General features: G+C 46.1%; 1 protein-coding gene across 1 annotated transcript in view; it reads right to left on the bottom strand.

Annotated features, from left to right (window-relative positions):
• The window catches only part of SF3B3 (splicing factor 3b subunit 3), a 307,537-nt gene that overhangs the window by 164,128 nt on the left and 129,320 nt on the right, over window positions 1–14,089 (bottom strand). The gene's annotated exons all lie outside the window — the stretch shown is intronic.

Raw genomic sequence — 14,089 nt, 5'->3', positions numbered from 1 at the left:
TGGCACCGGCACCAACACACAGGACATGCTGGTGCCGGTGCCCGAAGATCTGCCTTCTTTGCACTGGGCCTTGAGCATCTGCGCATGCTTAAGGCCTTCGGGTTCCCGTTCTCTCCGAGATTCTCCGCATGTCCTATGCGTTGGTGCCGGTGCCAAATGGGGGTAAGGAATGTGATCGGGTGGATGCCTGGGGCATGCCGGATCGCGGCGGGGGTGCGCGACGCAAGCGGGGGGTGCCGGATAGCAGGGTGGGGAGGGTGCCGGATCGCGGGGGGGGGTGATCGTAAATCGAGGCACGCTCGGTTTCCGAGGTGCCAATTTTGCAAATGTTTTGCTCATCTTGCAAAACACTCGCAAACCGGTGATCTCGTAAACCGAGGTACCACTGTATTTTCTTATTTCTCATTATTTGTTTTATTTCTATTTATTAATTTGTAAAGTGGTGATTGTTATGTAGCAGTTTTTTAAAATTTATATCTACTGCCTTTATATTTTGCACAGTATTAGGGTGTTGCATGTCACTGTTTCTGTGGTGTTGCATTGTATGCAGAGTCTGGTTTCTTGGTTCAGTTTAACTTTTGTCTACATATTTCTATTTTTAGTTTGTGATTATTCCATATTGGGCGAGGGTGTATCTGTGTTCTATGTGTATGAAAAGGACATGGCTTTCTGTTAGCATCAACTGTACTGTGTAGGATCTGGTTTGTTTAGTTTTACAATGCGTGTGTTGGTGTTCTAGTGCTCACTGCAGTGTTTAAGATGCTGCCTTTTCCTAGGTGCACCCTTATTGTGTGACTCATGGATTATTATTAAAAATATCTTTTTTATATAGAGGAAGGGGGTTGTTAAAAAATGATCAGCACTGGCTGTCATATATACTAGGTACGCCACTGGATTTAATGACCCTATTCTAACTTTACTGTTGACATAGGTGGTGTGTCCCAATCCCCACACACTATAAAGAATTAAATTAAAGTTGTATTAACATCAAGCAGCTTTCAAATGACATTATAAGCAAACAAAAATAAAATATTTTTAATACATTGCTAATTATTACCTGCATCTTTACCTAAACTGTTTTGCCCTAGCTCTCACTACGATCTTTATCTGCTACTTTTTTATTTTGCTGTTTTTTATTTTGCTGTAGTGCAATCACACAGGTCTCCTTCAAGGCTCAGTAACACCTCTCCATAAATTATGTGGAAGAGGTCTGGAAGTGGGGATCACATCTATTTCATACCTCAGTGAGACCTCAGGAAGGGACCTAGTGATCAAAACATTATTAGTGGTGCTGTAGAGCCATTTCTTTTATGACTGGATGAGCTATATTTATCTTTTTTTTTTTTAGCTGTTTAAATTCATGCAAAAATAAATGGCTAGATTGAACCTAATGACTTAATTAAAGCATTTCCCTTTTTTAAACCTCTATACCATTTGAAAGAGGGCAAATATCCAATTATTCACTTCTAGAATTGGATTCTTCTTAAATTTAGTAAAAATATTCTAGCACAAGTGTCAAATCTTAAAAACGGCAGTCATATTGAGCATTGGAAAATAATAATAATTAACTAATAAAAATAGTACACATTTAATTTTCTCCACCACCAAATTTCCCCATCCTGCCCCACCTGGCTACTTTTTCATGCCACCTGGCTGGAAAAAAATTCTGGGGAGCACACTGCATACAGTGCATCGTGAAGATTCTCTAAAAGGCTATGAAACTTATTATCAAATTCCTGATGATCACTGGCACAACCACGATGAGCTCTACCATTCCAGTCACCACAGGCCAAGGCAGATATGGAGAGTTAGCTACCTGCCTCCCAAGAAATCTTACAAAAGCCAATGCATGAAATCTAAAGCATATTACTACCTCTCCAGCTGAACCCCACTGGAAAGGCTAGCGCTTGCTATGGTCAATGTGGAAAAATGCAAGGTAATGCATTTGGGCAGAAAGAACAAGGAGCACAAGTATAGCATGTCAGGTGCAACTCTGGGAAAGAGCGAACAAGAAAAAGACCTGGGGGTACTGATAGATAGGACCCTGAAACCGTCAGCACAATGTGCGGTGGCGGCAAAGAAAGCAAATAGAATGTTGGGCATGATAAAAAAGGGAATCACGAGTAGATCGGAGAGGGTCATAATGCCGCTTTATAGAGCAATGGTCAGACCACACTTGGAATACTGTGTCCAACACTGGTCTCCCTACCTAAAGAAGGATATAAAACTGCTGGAGAGGGTGCAGAGGCGAGCAACGAAGCTGGTAAAAGGTATGGAGAACTTGAACTACAAAGAACAACTTAGAAAACTGGGACTGTTCTCCCTTGAGAAGAGGAGACTGCGAGGGGATCTGATTAAGACTTTTAAAATAATAAAAGGAATCGACAAGATAGAGCAGGATAAAAAGTTATTTACGATATCAAATGTGACTAGGACAAGAGGTCATGGACTGAAGCTGAGGGGGGACAAGCCCAGGACAAATGCCAGGAAGTTCTGCTTCACACAGCGAGTGGCGGACACCTGGAACGCTCTCCCGGTGGAGATTGCTGCGGAACCCACCGTTCTAGGATTTAAGGGCAAGTTAGATGCACATCTCCTCGAAAGATGCATAGAAGGATACGGGTGACTAAGTTTTCGCCAGGTTACACCTGGCTGGGCCCCCGCGTGAGCGGATCACCGGACTCAATGGATCTAAGGTCTGATCCGGAGATGGAAGTTCTTATGTTCTTATGTCATATCAGCTTATCCTGACATACTGAAAGACAATAAATGGGGTCACCCTGGGTTCGGCCTGCCCAGAGGGGTTTCAAGTCTTTGTATGTTCACAAGTGCAAAAGAGGGGTTGAGGGGTGGTTGCAATTATTAAATCAGATTTAAATTCTCGATGACTCCAAATCTCTGCAATTAAATACCTCATAGTCTCAACAGATCACGCTAAAAATCTGTATTCATCTTAATCTATAGAACCCCACACTGCCCTATTGAGCGTTCTGAACGAGCTACTCACTACTACCAGCAACCTGGTTGTGTCTCACCAGCAAATCACTCTCCTAGGGGACTTTAACTTCACAGACTACCCCATGGTCACTGGGGCCACCTCAGACTTTGTAAAACACCGTCAGACTTAAGGTTTCACCCAACTGGTGACCTCTCCCACACACACCACCAGAAACACTCTAGACCTGATATTCACCTTACAAGAACCTTCAAACAACCACTCACCAATCAAATCTCACTCACACACCAGTACCATGATCTATCACTTAATCTCTTTTAACCTTACTACCAAACACAGGCCTACAAGACACTCAATATGCATCCTGAAGAGGTAAATCTCAAAACACTCTCCACTGGTATCAAAGAACTGATAACCTCTTCAGCGGTAAATGACTCTAGAAGAATACGCTAAAACATGAAACCAAAAACTCTACGAAAGCTTAGCACCTGCCACATTAATAAGGTACAACTCTAGGAACTTTTCTTCTCCATGGTTCACCAAAGACCGAAGGATCAAAAAAAGAAATGAAAGGAGAGCAGAAAGAATCTGGTGCAAATCTAAGAATCTTGAAGACAAAATACGCTGGAATCAACTATTAGTCAACTATAAACTGGCCACTCACAAGGCAAGAAAGGAACATTACATTAAACTAATACAGAAGGTCCCAGAATAGATCCAAAGGATCAGGAGATTTGGGAGCCATTAGCAAAATATTGTGAAGTTTAAATAGTGTTTTCCCCGTTAAATATGCACATCCGAGAGGGGGGAGGTGGGAAAGGTGATAGGTCAATGAATTGTGAATATTGATATGGGCTGATAATAGATATTTTATGTATGGACATGGTAATTGATAAGGAGGGAGGGTGATTCAATTCTGAAATGGTTATTACAAGAATATTAAGTGTGATATTTGAGTATAAAATGTTATATGTATTGTTACACTTATTGTAAGTATTGAAATTAATAAAGAATTGGAAAAAAAACCCAAAAAACCAAAACTGTTTGTAACATGGTTCCAATGTATATGTCAATGAAACTACAAGCCTATGTTCCTAGACGGATCCTATGTTCCCAAAGCAAAAAACAACTATACTCTACCTTGGGTCGATTCTTTCATCTGGAAACAGCTTATGTCCTACCTAAATTGTAGACTCTACTCCCAAAATCTATTAGTTCGCTAGAAAGGCTACTGGCCTTCAGAAAGGCTGTAAAAACTCACTTTTTCACCCAATAACTCCTTCTACTTACAGTTTTGAACCTCAAATTGACTCCATACAGAATCCCTGTTCTGAAATACTAATTCCTACTTCTCTCTATGCAAGGAAAAAGAGATTAGGTTCTTACTACTACTACTATTATTTCTATAGCGCTACCAGACACACACAGCGCTACAAAGTCACAAAGAATAAGAAAACAGTTCCTGCTCAAAAGATTTTGATCTGCTCATTAATTTAAACACATAGCTCATACACATGACATGGAGAGGAAAGGTACAAACTACAATCTTTATTAGCAAAAAGCCATAATAAACTGTAGAACTCTGAAGAAACCCCAAATAACTATATACATTCAATATGCAACGTCATCCAATTTATGATAGCTGGCAGAAAGTCAGAGAAGCAGCCTCAGACAGGTGCATCAACAATGATGGGTGGTGGGTTCAGCATACCATCCCTATCTACTGGAAAAGACATTATCAAAGTAAGAACCTAATCTCTTTTTCCAGTGCAATGGGATGGTATGCTGAACCAAGTACCTAAGCAGTCCCAGAAACCCCGGGTGAGAGAGATAAGCTTGCCTTCAAAACTGAGTTCTCTTGAGCTGCTACATTCATCCTATAAAATTTGGTGAAAGTGTGACGGGACGACTAAGTCGCTACCCGGCAAATCTCATCTGGAAAATGGTCCTGGCTTCAGTCTGGAAAAAGCAATCCATCTTGTCGAATCGTTCGAAGCACAAATGGAGGCTGCCTACCGCAGGCAATGTAGCAGGATGAAATAACTGACCTGATCCATCTGAAATGGTAGCCTTGGCAGCCGGCCTCCCCTTCCTAGCCGGATTTGTCAACACAAAGAGGTGGTCTGAGAGATGAAAGTAATTCATAACCTCCAGGTAACGCAAGATAGCCCTCCAGACATCCAGCACCTTCAGGACTTTGTCCTTCTTCTTAGAACCCGAGGGCTAGAAAACTGGAAGGCGAACTTCTTGGTTGATGTGAAATGCCGAGACCATCTTTGGCAAGAAGTAGGGAATGGTCCTCAAGGAAACTCCAGCCTCTGTGATACGCAGGTAAGGGTCCCTGCATGACAAAGCTTGCAGTTTGGAGACATGCCTTGCGGAAGTGATGGCAATCAGAACACCATCTTGATAGTTAAGTACATTAGGGTGGCATACTGTAAGGATTCAAACTAAGTCCTCAAGAGCCCTTCCAACACGATGTCCAGAATCCAGGAAGGACAGGGTTGGCAAACCAGGGGCTGCAGCCTTAGAGCACCCTTGAAGTACCTGACATCAAGGTGTGTAGAAAGAGAACATTTGGCACCCTGGAACCTGAAACAGGAAATTCCAGCCACTTGAACTTTCAGTGAGGAAATCGCCAGCCCCATATCCAGACTAGAGAGTTGCGCGGGGACAGAAATCCCACCCGTCCCCGCCAAAGTCCCACCCATCCCCGCGAGGAATCCCACCCGTCCCCGTGAGGAATCCCTCCGTCCCCACCCGTCCCCACGAGGAATCCCCTCCGTCCCCACCCGTCCCCGCGAGGAATACCCTCCGTCCCCGCCCGTCCCTATAAACTTCAGAAATAGTTATTTCATTTAATTATGCTACTGAATTAAAGGCTCTGGTAGAAACCCATTTACAAATAAGCAAAAAGACTTTATTAATTTGAAAATATTAATTGGGAAGAATACATACTTTGTAAACGGGTTTCTACCAGAGCCTCTAATGTTTATAAATTTTTATCAACACAACTAATATACTACTTTATCCTGAAGCAAAAAAAAAAAAAAAAAAAGAAATAGAATTCTTTTCCTACCTTTGTTGCCTGGTTTCTGCTTTCCTCATGTTCTCATTCAATTCCTTCCATCCACTGTCTCTCTTCCTTCTGCATCTTCCATTTGCTCTGTTACTGTGCCTCTCCCTTTCTTCCCCCTTCCAAATTGGTCTGGCACCCATCTTCTTCTCTCCGCTCCTCCCATAGTCTGGCATCTGTCTTCTTCCCTGCCAGCGTCTTCTCCCTACTCTCTCTTCCCCATTTCCTTTCAGTGTCCTTCTCCCCCCCATCTTCCCCATGTCCTTTCAGTGTCCTTCTCCCTCTCTGTCTTCCCCATGGCCTTTCAGCGTCCTTCTCCACCCCTTTGTCTTCCCCATGTGCTTTCAGCATCCTTCTCCCTCCTCTGTCTTCAAGTGCTTTCAGAGTCCTTCCCCCCTCCTCCTGTCTTCACCATGGCCTTTCAGCGTCCTTCTCCCCCCCCTCCTTCTCTACCGCCCCGGGTGCAACACAGCCGGCCAGGTCCCCTTACTTTTGTGGCACTTCCCCGACCAACCGTCTGACAAACCTCCCTGCCCTGTAGCCGCGAATCTAAATTACCTTCTTACAGCTGCTGTAAGAAGGTAATTTAGATTCGCGGCTACAGGGCAGGGAGGATTGTCGGACCCGGGCTGTTATCGGTCGGTCGGGGAAGTGCCACAAAAGTAAGGGGACCTGGCCGTCTGTGCTGCAACCGGGGCGGGGCGGACCGCCCCCCTCCCTTGGTAGCCACTCGAACCGCGAGGCTACTCTCCTTCTCCTAACCTGCCCTGCCTGCAGCACAGAGCCGAACGAAAGTCTTCCCGACGTCAGTGCTGACGTCGGAGGGAGGGAGGGCTTTGTTTAAGCTTTGTTTAAGCCCTCCCTCCACTCCGACGTCAGCGCTGACGTCGGGAAGACTTCCGTTCGGCTCTGTGCTGCAAGCAGAGAAGGTAGGGAGAAGAAGAGCCGCGCGACTGAGTACATCCAGCCCCGCAGGAGCCCCGCAACCCTCAGAGGCATCCCCATGGGATCCCCGCGACCCTAGGGGGCATCCCCACGGGATCCCCGCGACCCTAGGGGCGTCCCCACGGGATCCCCGTGACCCGAAGGGGGAACCCGCGAGATGCCCGCGGGATTCCCGTCGTCCCCGTTCCCGTGCAGCTCTCTAATCCAGACCTTCTTGAAGAAAGGATAGGACAGTAGATACTAAAGCTGTGGCAGAATCTAACTTTTTTTGGGATACCACTGTTAGAAGGTATCCCATGCCTTGGCATAAGCAGCAAATGTGGCAGGCTTCTTGGTTTTCAAAAGAATGTATGCAATCAGATCCGAGTAGCCTTTCTAGCTCAGAGCCGAGTGTTCAAGAGCCATACCGTGAGACCAAAGCGCTTCAGATGTTGCAGAACAATCATACTTTGAGAGGAGTCCCAGGAACAACTGAAGTCTCGGAGGACAGCCAATCTGAAGATGCACTAAGTCTGCATACCAGGGGCATTGAGGCCAGTCTGGGACCACTAATGCCTAGCCACTCTTCGAAGGACTCTGCCTACCATAGGTCAGAGAGGGAACACATACAGGAGTAAGTCCAGTGACCAAGGCTGACCCAGCGCATTGATCCCGGCGCTTCCATGCTCTTATCTGCAGCTGATGAATGGCATCGCTTTCTTGTTGCTTGCCATCGTCATGAGATTGAATGTAAGGCAGCCCCAACAATTGACAATGCTCTGAAATGGCTGAGGCCATAAGCACCATAAGAACATAAGAATAGACTTACTGGCTCAGACCAATGGTCCATCAAATCCAGTAGACCATTCTCACAGTAGCCAATCCAGGTCCCTAGTACCTGGCCAAATCCAAGAAGAAACAACATTTCATGCTACCGATCCAGGACAAGCAGTGGAATCCCCCATGTCTTTCTCAATAACAGACTATGGACTTTTCCTCCAGGAAACTGTCCAAACCTTTCTTAAAACCAACTATGCTATCCGCTCTTACCGCAACCTCTGGCAATGAGTTCTAGAGCTTAACTATTCTCTGTGTAAAAAAATATTTCCTCCTATTGGTTTTAAAAGTATTTCCCTGTAACTTCATCAAGTGTCTCCTAGTCTTTCTAATTTTTGACAGTGAAAAAACGACCCACTTGTACTCATTCTACTCCACTCAAGATTTTGCAGGCTTCAATCAAATCTCCCCTCAGCCTTTTCTTTTCCAAGCTGAAGAGCCCTAAACTTTTAAGTCTTTCCTCATACGAGAGGAGTTCCATCCCTTTTATCATCTTAGTTGCTCTTCTTTGAACCTTTTCTAGTGCCACTATATCTTTCTTCAGATAAGGAGACCAGAATTGAATGCAATACTCCATATGAGGTCGCACCATGGAGTGATACAGAGGCACAATAACATTCTTAGTCTTTTTAACCATCCATTTTAAAATAATTCCTAGCATCCCGTTTGCTTTTCTGGCCACCACTGCACATTAGGCAGAAGGTTTCATCGTATTGTCTACAATAACACCCAGATCCTTTTCTTGGGTGCTAACCCCAAAAGGTGGACCCTAGCATCCGGTAACTGTGATTTGGTTTATTCTTCCCAATGTGCATCACTTCGCAATTGTCCACATTATATTTAATCTGCCAATTGTTTCCACCATTTTGCCTGGCATTGAAGGCAGGCTTACCAGTCTGTAATTTTCTGGGTCTCCCTTGGAACCCTTTAAAAAAAAATATATATATATATATCGGCGAAACATTGGTCACCCTTCAATCTTCAGGTAATATAGACGATTTTAGCGACAGGCTACAGATCACTAACAGCAGGTCAGCAATTTCATGTTTGAGTTCTTTTAGTACCCTGGATGTATACCATCCAGTCCAAGTGATTTATCACTTTTTAACTTGTTGATTTGGCTTAGTACATTTTCCAGATTCACTGAGATTTCTTTCAGTTCCTCCGCATCATCACCCTTGAAAACCACTCTCCCGGGTCTGGCATTTGCCTGCAGAGGAAGTCTACCTACATGTTTTGCACTCCAGCGATGTGAGCCGCAGTGATTGCCAGAAATCTCCACTCAGCGGAAGAGAGCTTTCACTTCCTTCAGGAGGCCAACACTTCTGGTGTCTCCTTGCCTATTGACGTAAGCTACTCCTGTAGCATTATTGGAAAACACTGACCGCTTTATTTTATAACCAGGGCTGAAACTGAAACAGCATCAGAGGGCCAAGTGCTCCTGCCTGCTAATGGACTAACTGCGCAGCAATGGGGAACATCATCCCTGCACTGGGTGATCCCTGCAGTGCGCTCCCCAGCCCAGTAGGCTGGCACACATTGGCAGCGTGGAGGACAGCAACTGAGGGCGAAACCACTAGGACATGCAGTGGGCCTCCGTTGTCCAGGGCAGTCAAACATGTAGAAAGTCCTTCTGCTGAGACCAACAAGAGAGAAGAGAGTGCTGCAAGTGGTGCATAAGCGCTCTCGCCCAAGTAATCAATTCTAGTATAAATCATGTTTTATTGGTGCACTATCAGTAAAAACACAATACAGCACAACAGTACAACAAGGTCGAGATCACCAAACGTACAACCAAACGATTTTTCACCCCCCCCCCCAATGAATCCCCCCCACTCCTAAGCCCAAACCCCGACCCGAGCCCCCACCATGAAACCCAACCCATAACCCAAAACCAGCAAGAAAGGAGTTTGCTGAGCAAGCTGTTTTCTTATGCCGCTCAGCACATAGCAAACAAGACAACCAAATCCCATCCTCCCACCCACAGAATGGATTCCCCTCCTACCCAACTGACTCCACATACATCCAACCAGTCATACCCTCCAGTCACACTCACCCAAACACCCACCAACCATCCCGGGGAAACAACTGAGAGCATAGGGTATCATCATCGAAATGAGTTTAAGACCAGACTTCTGGCCCTAGGGGAAAGCGAGGAAATATAGGGGTCCCAGGTCTGCAGGAAGATCTTCGTCCGCCTGACGGATAAACGAGCATGGCGCTGCTCCAAGAGCATCAAATTATGAAATCGATTCCTCCAAGCCCAGTAAGCAGGTGCGAGGGCTTGCGTCCAAACGCTAAAAATGATCTTCTTTCCTATAACAGCACCTTTCCGGATCAGCAACCGATGTTCCCGAGCAGGTACTCACAAAGATTCATATCTATCCAAAAGCAAGCCTACCGGAGACATCGGAATAGAGTGACCAACAAGCCGCTCCAAGAAGCGGAGTATGGCTCTCCAAAAAACTTTCACTTGAGGGCATCCCCAAAATGCATGAAAAAAGGAATTGCAACCCAGCTTACACTTAGGGCAGATTGGAGAAGAAATGCCCCCAACCTTGTGGACCCGCTCTTGGGAAAAATATGCTCGATAGACCACTCGAAATTGGCATTCCCTCAGTTCTGCACTAATAGAAATAGAAGAGATATGACTAATAAGGGAAGGGAAGTTCAAGGATTCACCAGGTATGCCCAAATCTCTCCCCCAGCGGCACTCCAAAGCCGCATAAGACTTCTGAGGAGTAAGACGACGCAAAGCCCCATGCAACGCAGACACCGTCAAGCCACTAGCATAAAATTGGGCAAAAAAGAGACGAAGTTGGTGACCCAAGCGAAACCGTAAGCCCGGGCGAGCCAAGGACCTCACATAATGATGAATTTGCTGATACGCAAACAGACCTCCCACACCCAAGGAATGAAGCATAGGAAAATCAACCCAAGGTCTTATAGCCCCCTCCACGTCCAATAAATGCTCAAGAAGAAGCAACCCCTCTCCAGTCCATCACACAAAGACAGGGTTATCACAGCCAGGCAGGAACTGCGGATTCCCCCGTATAGACAACTGATCCGAAACCTGATGGTCCCCCCCCAGCAACCCGACCAAGGCCTTCCAAGAAAAGCGCCACGACCGAAGAAGAAAACTGGATCAGAGCGTGGGGGGCAAGAGACGAACAGGCAACTGAGACAACGAAAACAAGTGCCAAGGAGAGAAAAGAGCAGTTTCAAAGTCCCGAAAAAGATAGTCATCACTCCGTAGGCACCAGTCACCCAAGAATCACAGCAAGCAAGCCAGATTATATAGGCCAATATCCGGGAGTCCCAAACCGCCGCTCCTCCCCGAGCCGAACAAATAAGAGATCGATATCTGAGACTTCTTGCCTTGCCAGAGGAACCGGGTCAGCTGCCTATGAAGCCGTTGAATATCGCGACGGCGAAGACAAAGAGGCAGCAACTGGAGTACATACAACCAGCGGGGGAAAATAACCATCTTATACAAGTGAACCCTACCGTAGAAAGACAGAGGCAGAGACATCCACTGTGCAAAACAACCCTCCGTAGCGGCCAACAAAGCATCTACATTAGCACGATATATCCGACCCACACAGCTCGTGAGTTGCACTCCCAAATATTTGAGCACACCATCCGCCCACCGTAAAGGAAACAGCCCCGGCCACTCCAATCGCACCGCGTCGGCAGTAGCTAATGCCAAAGATTTATCATAATTCAGTTGAAAGCCAGAAAAATCACCATACTCCTTAAAAAGCGACATAAGAGCAGGAAAGGAAGCCCACGGGGAGGTCAAATGAACCAACAAATCGTCCGCAAATGCCGAAATCTTAAACTCTCGGCTGCCGAGATGAACACCCCGAACCGCCGGATTAGCAGAAATCTCGCGAATTAAAGGATCCAAGGTGAGCATGAAAAGGAGAGGAGACAAGGGGCAACCCTGTCTAGTACCCCGCTGAATCGGAAAAACCGCCGAAGAAACTCCATTAACCAGCACCCTGGCCTGCGGATTATGATATAACGCAGCCACCGCATCACTAAAGAAACCCCCCATACCATAATGTTGAAGAGTACAAAACAAAAAGTCCCACAAAACCCTATCAAAGGCCTTATGGGCATCAAAACTGACCAACAAAGAAGCAACCTTCTCCCGCTCCACCCACTCCCAAGTAACCAATTCTAATGTGGCTGTCCAGAACCTGAAGATAATCCCAGACCGATGGAGATTGCAGAGCCATGAGAGCTGAAATTTGGTTCCCAAGTTTCAGTCTGCGTGCTTCTGGAAGATACACCTGGCCTTTCTCTGTGTTGAATTGGACACCCAGAAATTCCGCTCTCTCCATTTCCTCCCTAGAGGGCACTCTGATGATCCAGTCATCCACATAAGGGTGGACCAGCCAACCCAGTTTGCAGAGATAACCCACCACTATAACAATCACCTTGGTGAAGGTCTGGGGGGCTGTAGCCAGGCCAAATGGAAAGGCCTTGAATTGAAGTGCTGTTCCAGAATATGAAACTGTAGGAAACGCCTGTGGTCTGGAAATATTGAGATGTGGAGATACGCCTCCATCATGTCTAGCGCCGCCAGGATCTCTCTCAGTTGCACTGAAGCAATCACTGACCGGAGAGTCTCCATGGGCCACATTGACCTAATTGAGGGCCTATAATCCTCTGAACCTTTCTTGGGCATGGTGAAGTATATGGAGTATCTGCTGGATCCCAAATCTGAGTCGAACTTGCTCAAAATCTTGAATGTCCAGCAACCTTTGAAGGGTTGCCTGGACTGGGCTACTCTTTCCAGTCTGCTCACAGGCGAGTCCACGAACCAGGCAGAGAGGGGACAGCCGAACTCCAAATTGTAGCCGTCCCTGATGACTTCCAGAACCTATTGGTCGGTTATGATAGCCTCCCATGCTTTCAGGAAGTCTTGCAGTTTGCCTCTGATCTTGCACAGGGAGGCAGGATGCCTGGCGTAATTGCAACTTTTTGAGCTGCCTCCCCTGGCAGGAGGTGGAACCCTGAGATTTTCTATTCCCAGAGAATCTCTGTCATGTACTCTGAAAGGATCTCTTGGACGAGAACCCAGAAGAAAAAAGGTGTAAACTGTGTGAGTCTTGAAAGGACTCATGGACCTGCCCTTTAGAAGTCCTTGGACTGCTGTCTGGTAACGACCTTTGGTCGTTGGTCCTGGACACTAGCCATGAGGTCATTCAACCCCTGGACAAACAGCATGTTGCCCCTGAAAGGAAGCCTGCTGAAAGTGGCTTTGGACAAGGCATCCCCAAGCCCAGCTCAATGTCTGATCCACAAGCAGACACAGAATAAGCTGAGACTTTGCCCAAAACTATACTTTTTAAGAAATTCCTAAATCAGCCCTAACTTCACGTACTATTAACAACGCCAAAATAGACAATATATATATCCTCACTACACCACTACACCTCCATTTATACAATTCCTGTAAATTGTATTTATCCTTACCCCGAAATTATCTAATTACCACTCTAATTTATCATCGGTTCCTCCATTGTAACCCCGTTTAGAAATCTTTTTTAAGCCGCCTTGAACCGCAAGGTAATGGCGGAATAGAAATCCCTAATGTAATGTACTTTCAGCAGATCATACAAGACATCAGCCACATAATCCACTCTCACCAGCAATAGCTGAGGAGGAGGATCAGAAGGCATACCGCCTGGGTCACACAATGTAAAGTGGCATGCTCGAAACACAAAGGAGGCTGCTGCAGCAGCCTTCACTGTCAGAAACAAGGCCTCAAACTGCCTCTTCAGCAACATGTCCAGTCTATGATCCTGTTGACCCTTAAGCACTATGACCCCCCTCACTTAGAGTGGATGTGCACTTGATCACCTGAGCCACTAGAGAGTCCATTTTAGGCATAGCAAACATCTGCTAGAACTCCTGGTCCATAGGATATAGCTTGGATATTGCTTTTGCCACTTTGAGAGCCCTCCGGTTTCTCCCAGTGCTCCAAAATCAGGACTTTCATATCTGGGTGCCACGGAAAGGCAATAGGATGAGAGCGAATCTCGCTCAACAGGAAACAGTGGGAAGTAGGCTGAGGAGGATCAATTCTGAGCTTGACTGACCCAAAAGCCTTCCTCTCCAACAACGGAAGCTTCCTCCGCAACTTTATGAAGAGAAGCGACTGTGGATGAAGGAAGAGGGAGCCAGCCAGAAAATGGTAAACAACCGCTGGAGGGAGGCATGAACTTGGGACACAGAATGGAGGGAAGGAGAGGAGTGCATCGGGACTCAGGAGGTAGCACAAA

The sequence above is a fragment of the Geotrypetes seraphini genome, chromosome 4 (assembly GCF_902459505.1).
Source record: "Geotrypetes seraphini chromosome 4, aGeoSer1.1, whole genome shotgun sequence".
NCBI classification, from domain to species: Eukaryota; Metazoa; Chordata; class Amphibia; order Gymnophiona; family Dermophiidae; genus Geotrypetes; species Geotrypetes seraphini.
The sequence above is the reverse complement of the archived record's forward strand: the minus strand, read 5'-3'. Positions and strand labels throughout refer to the sequence as shown.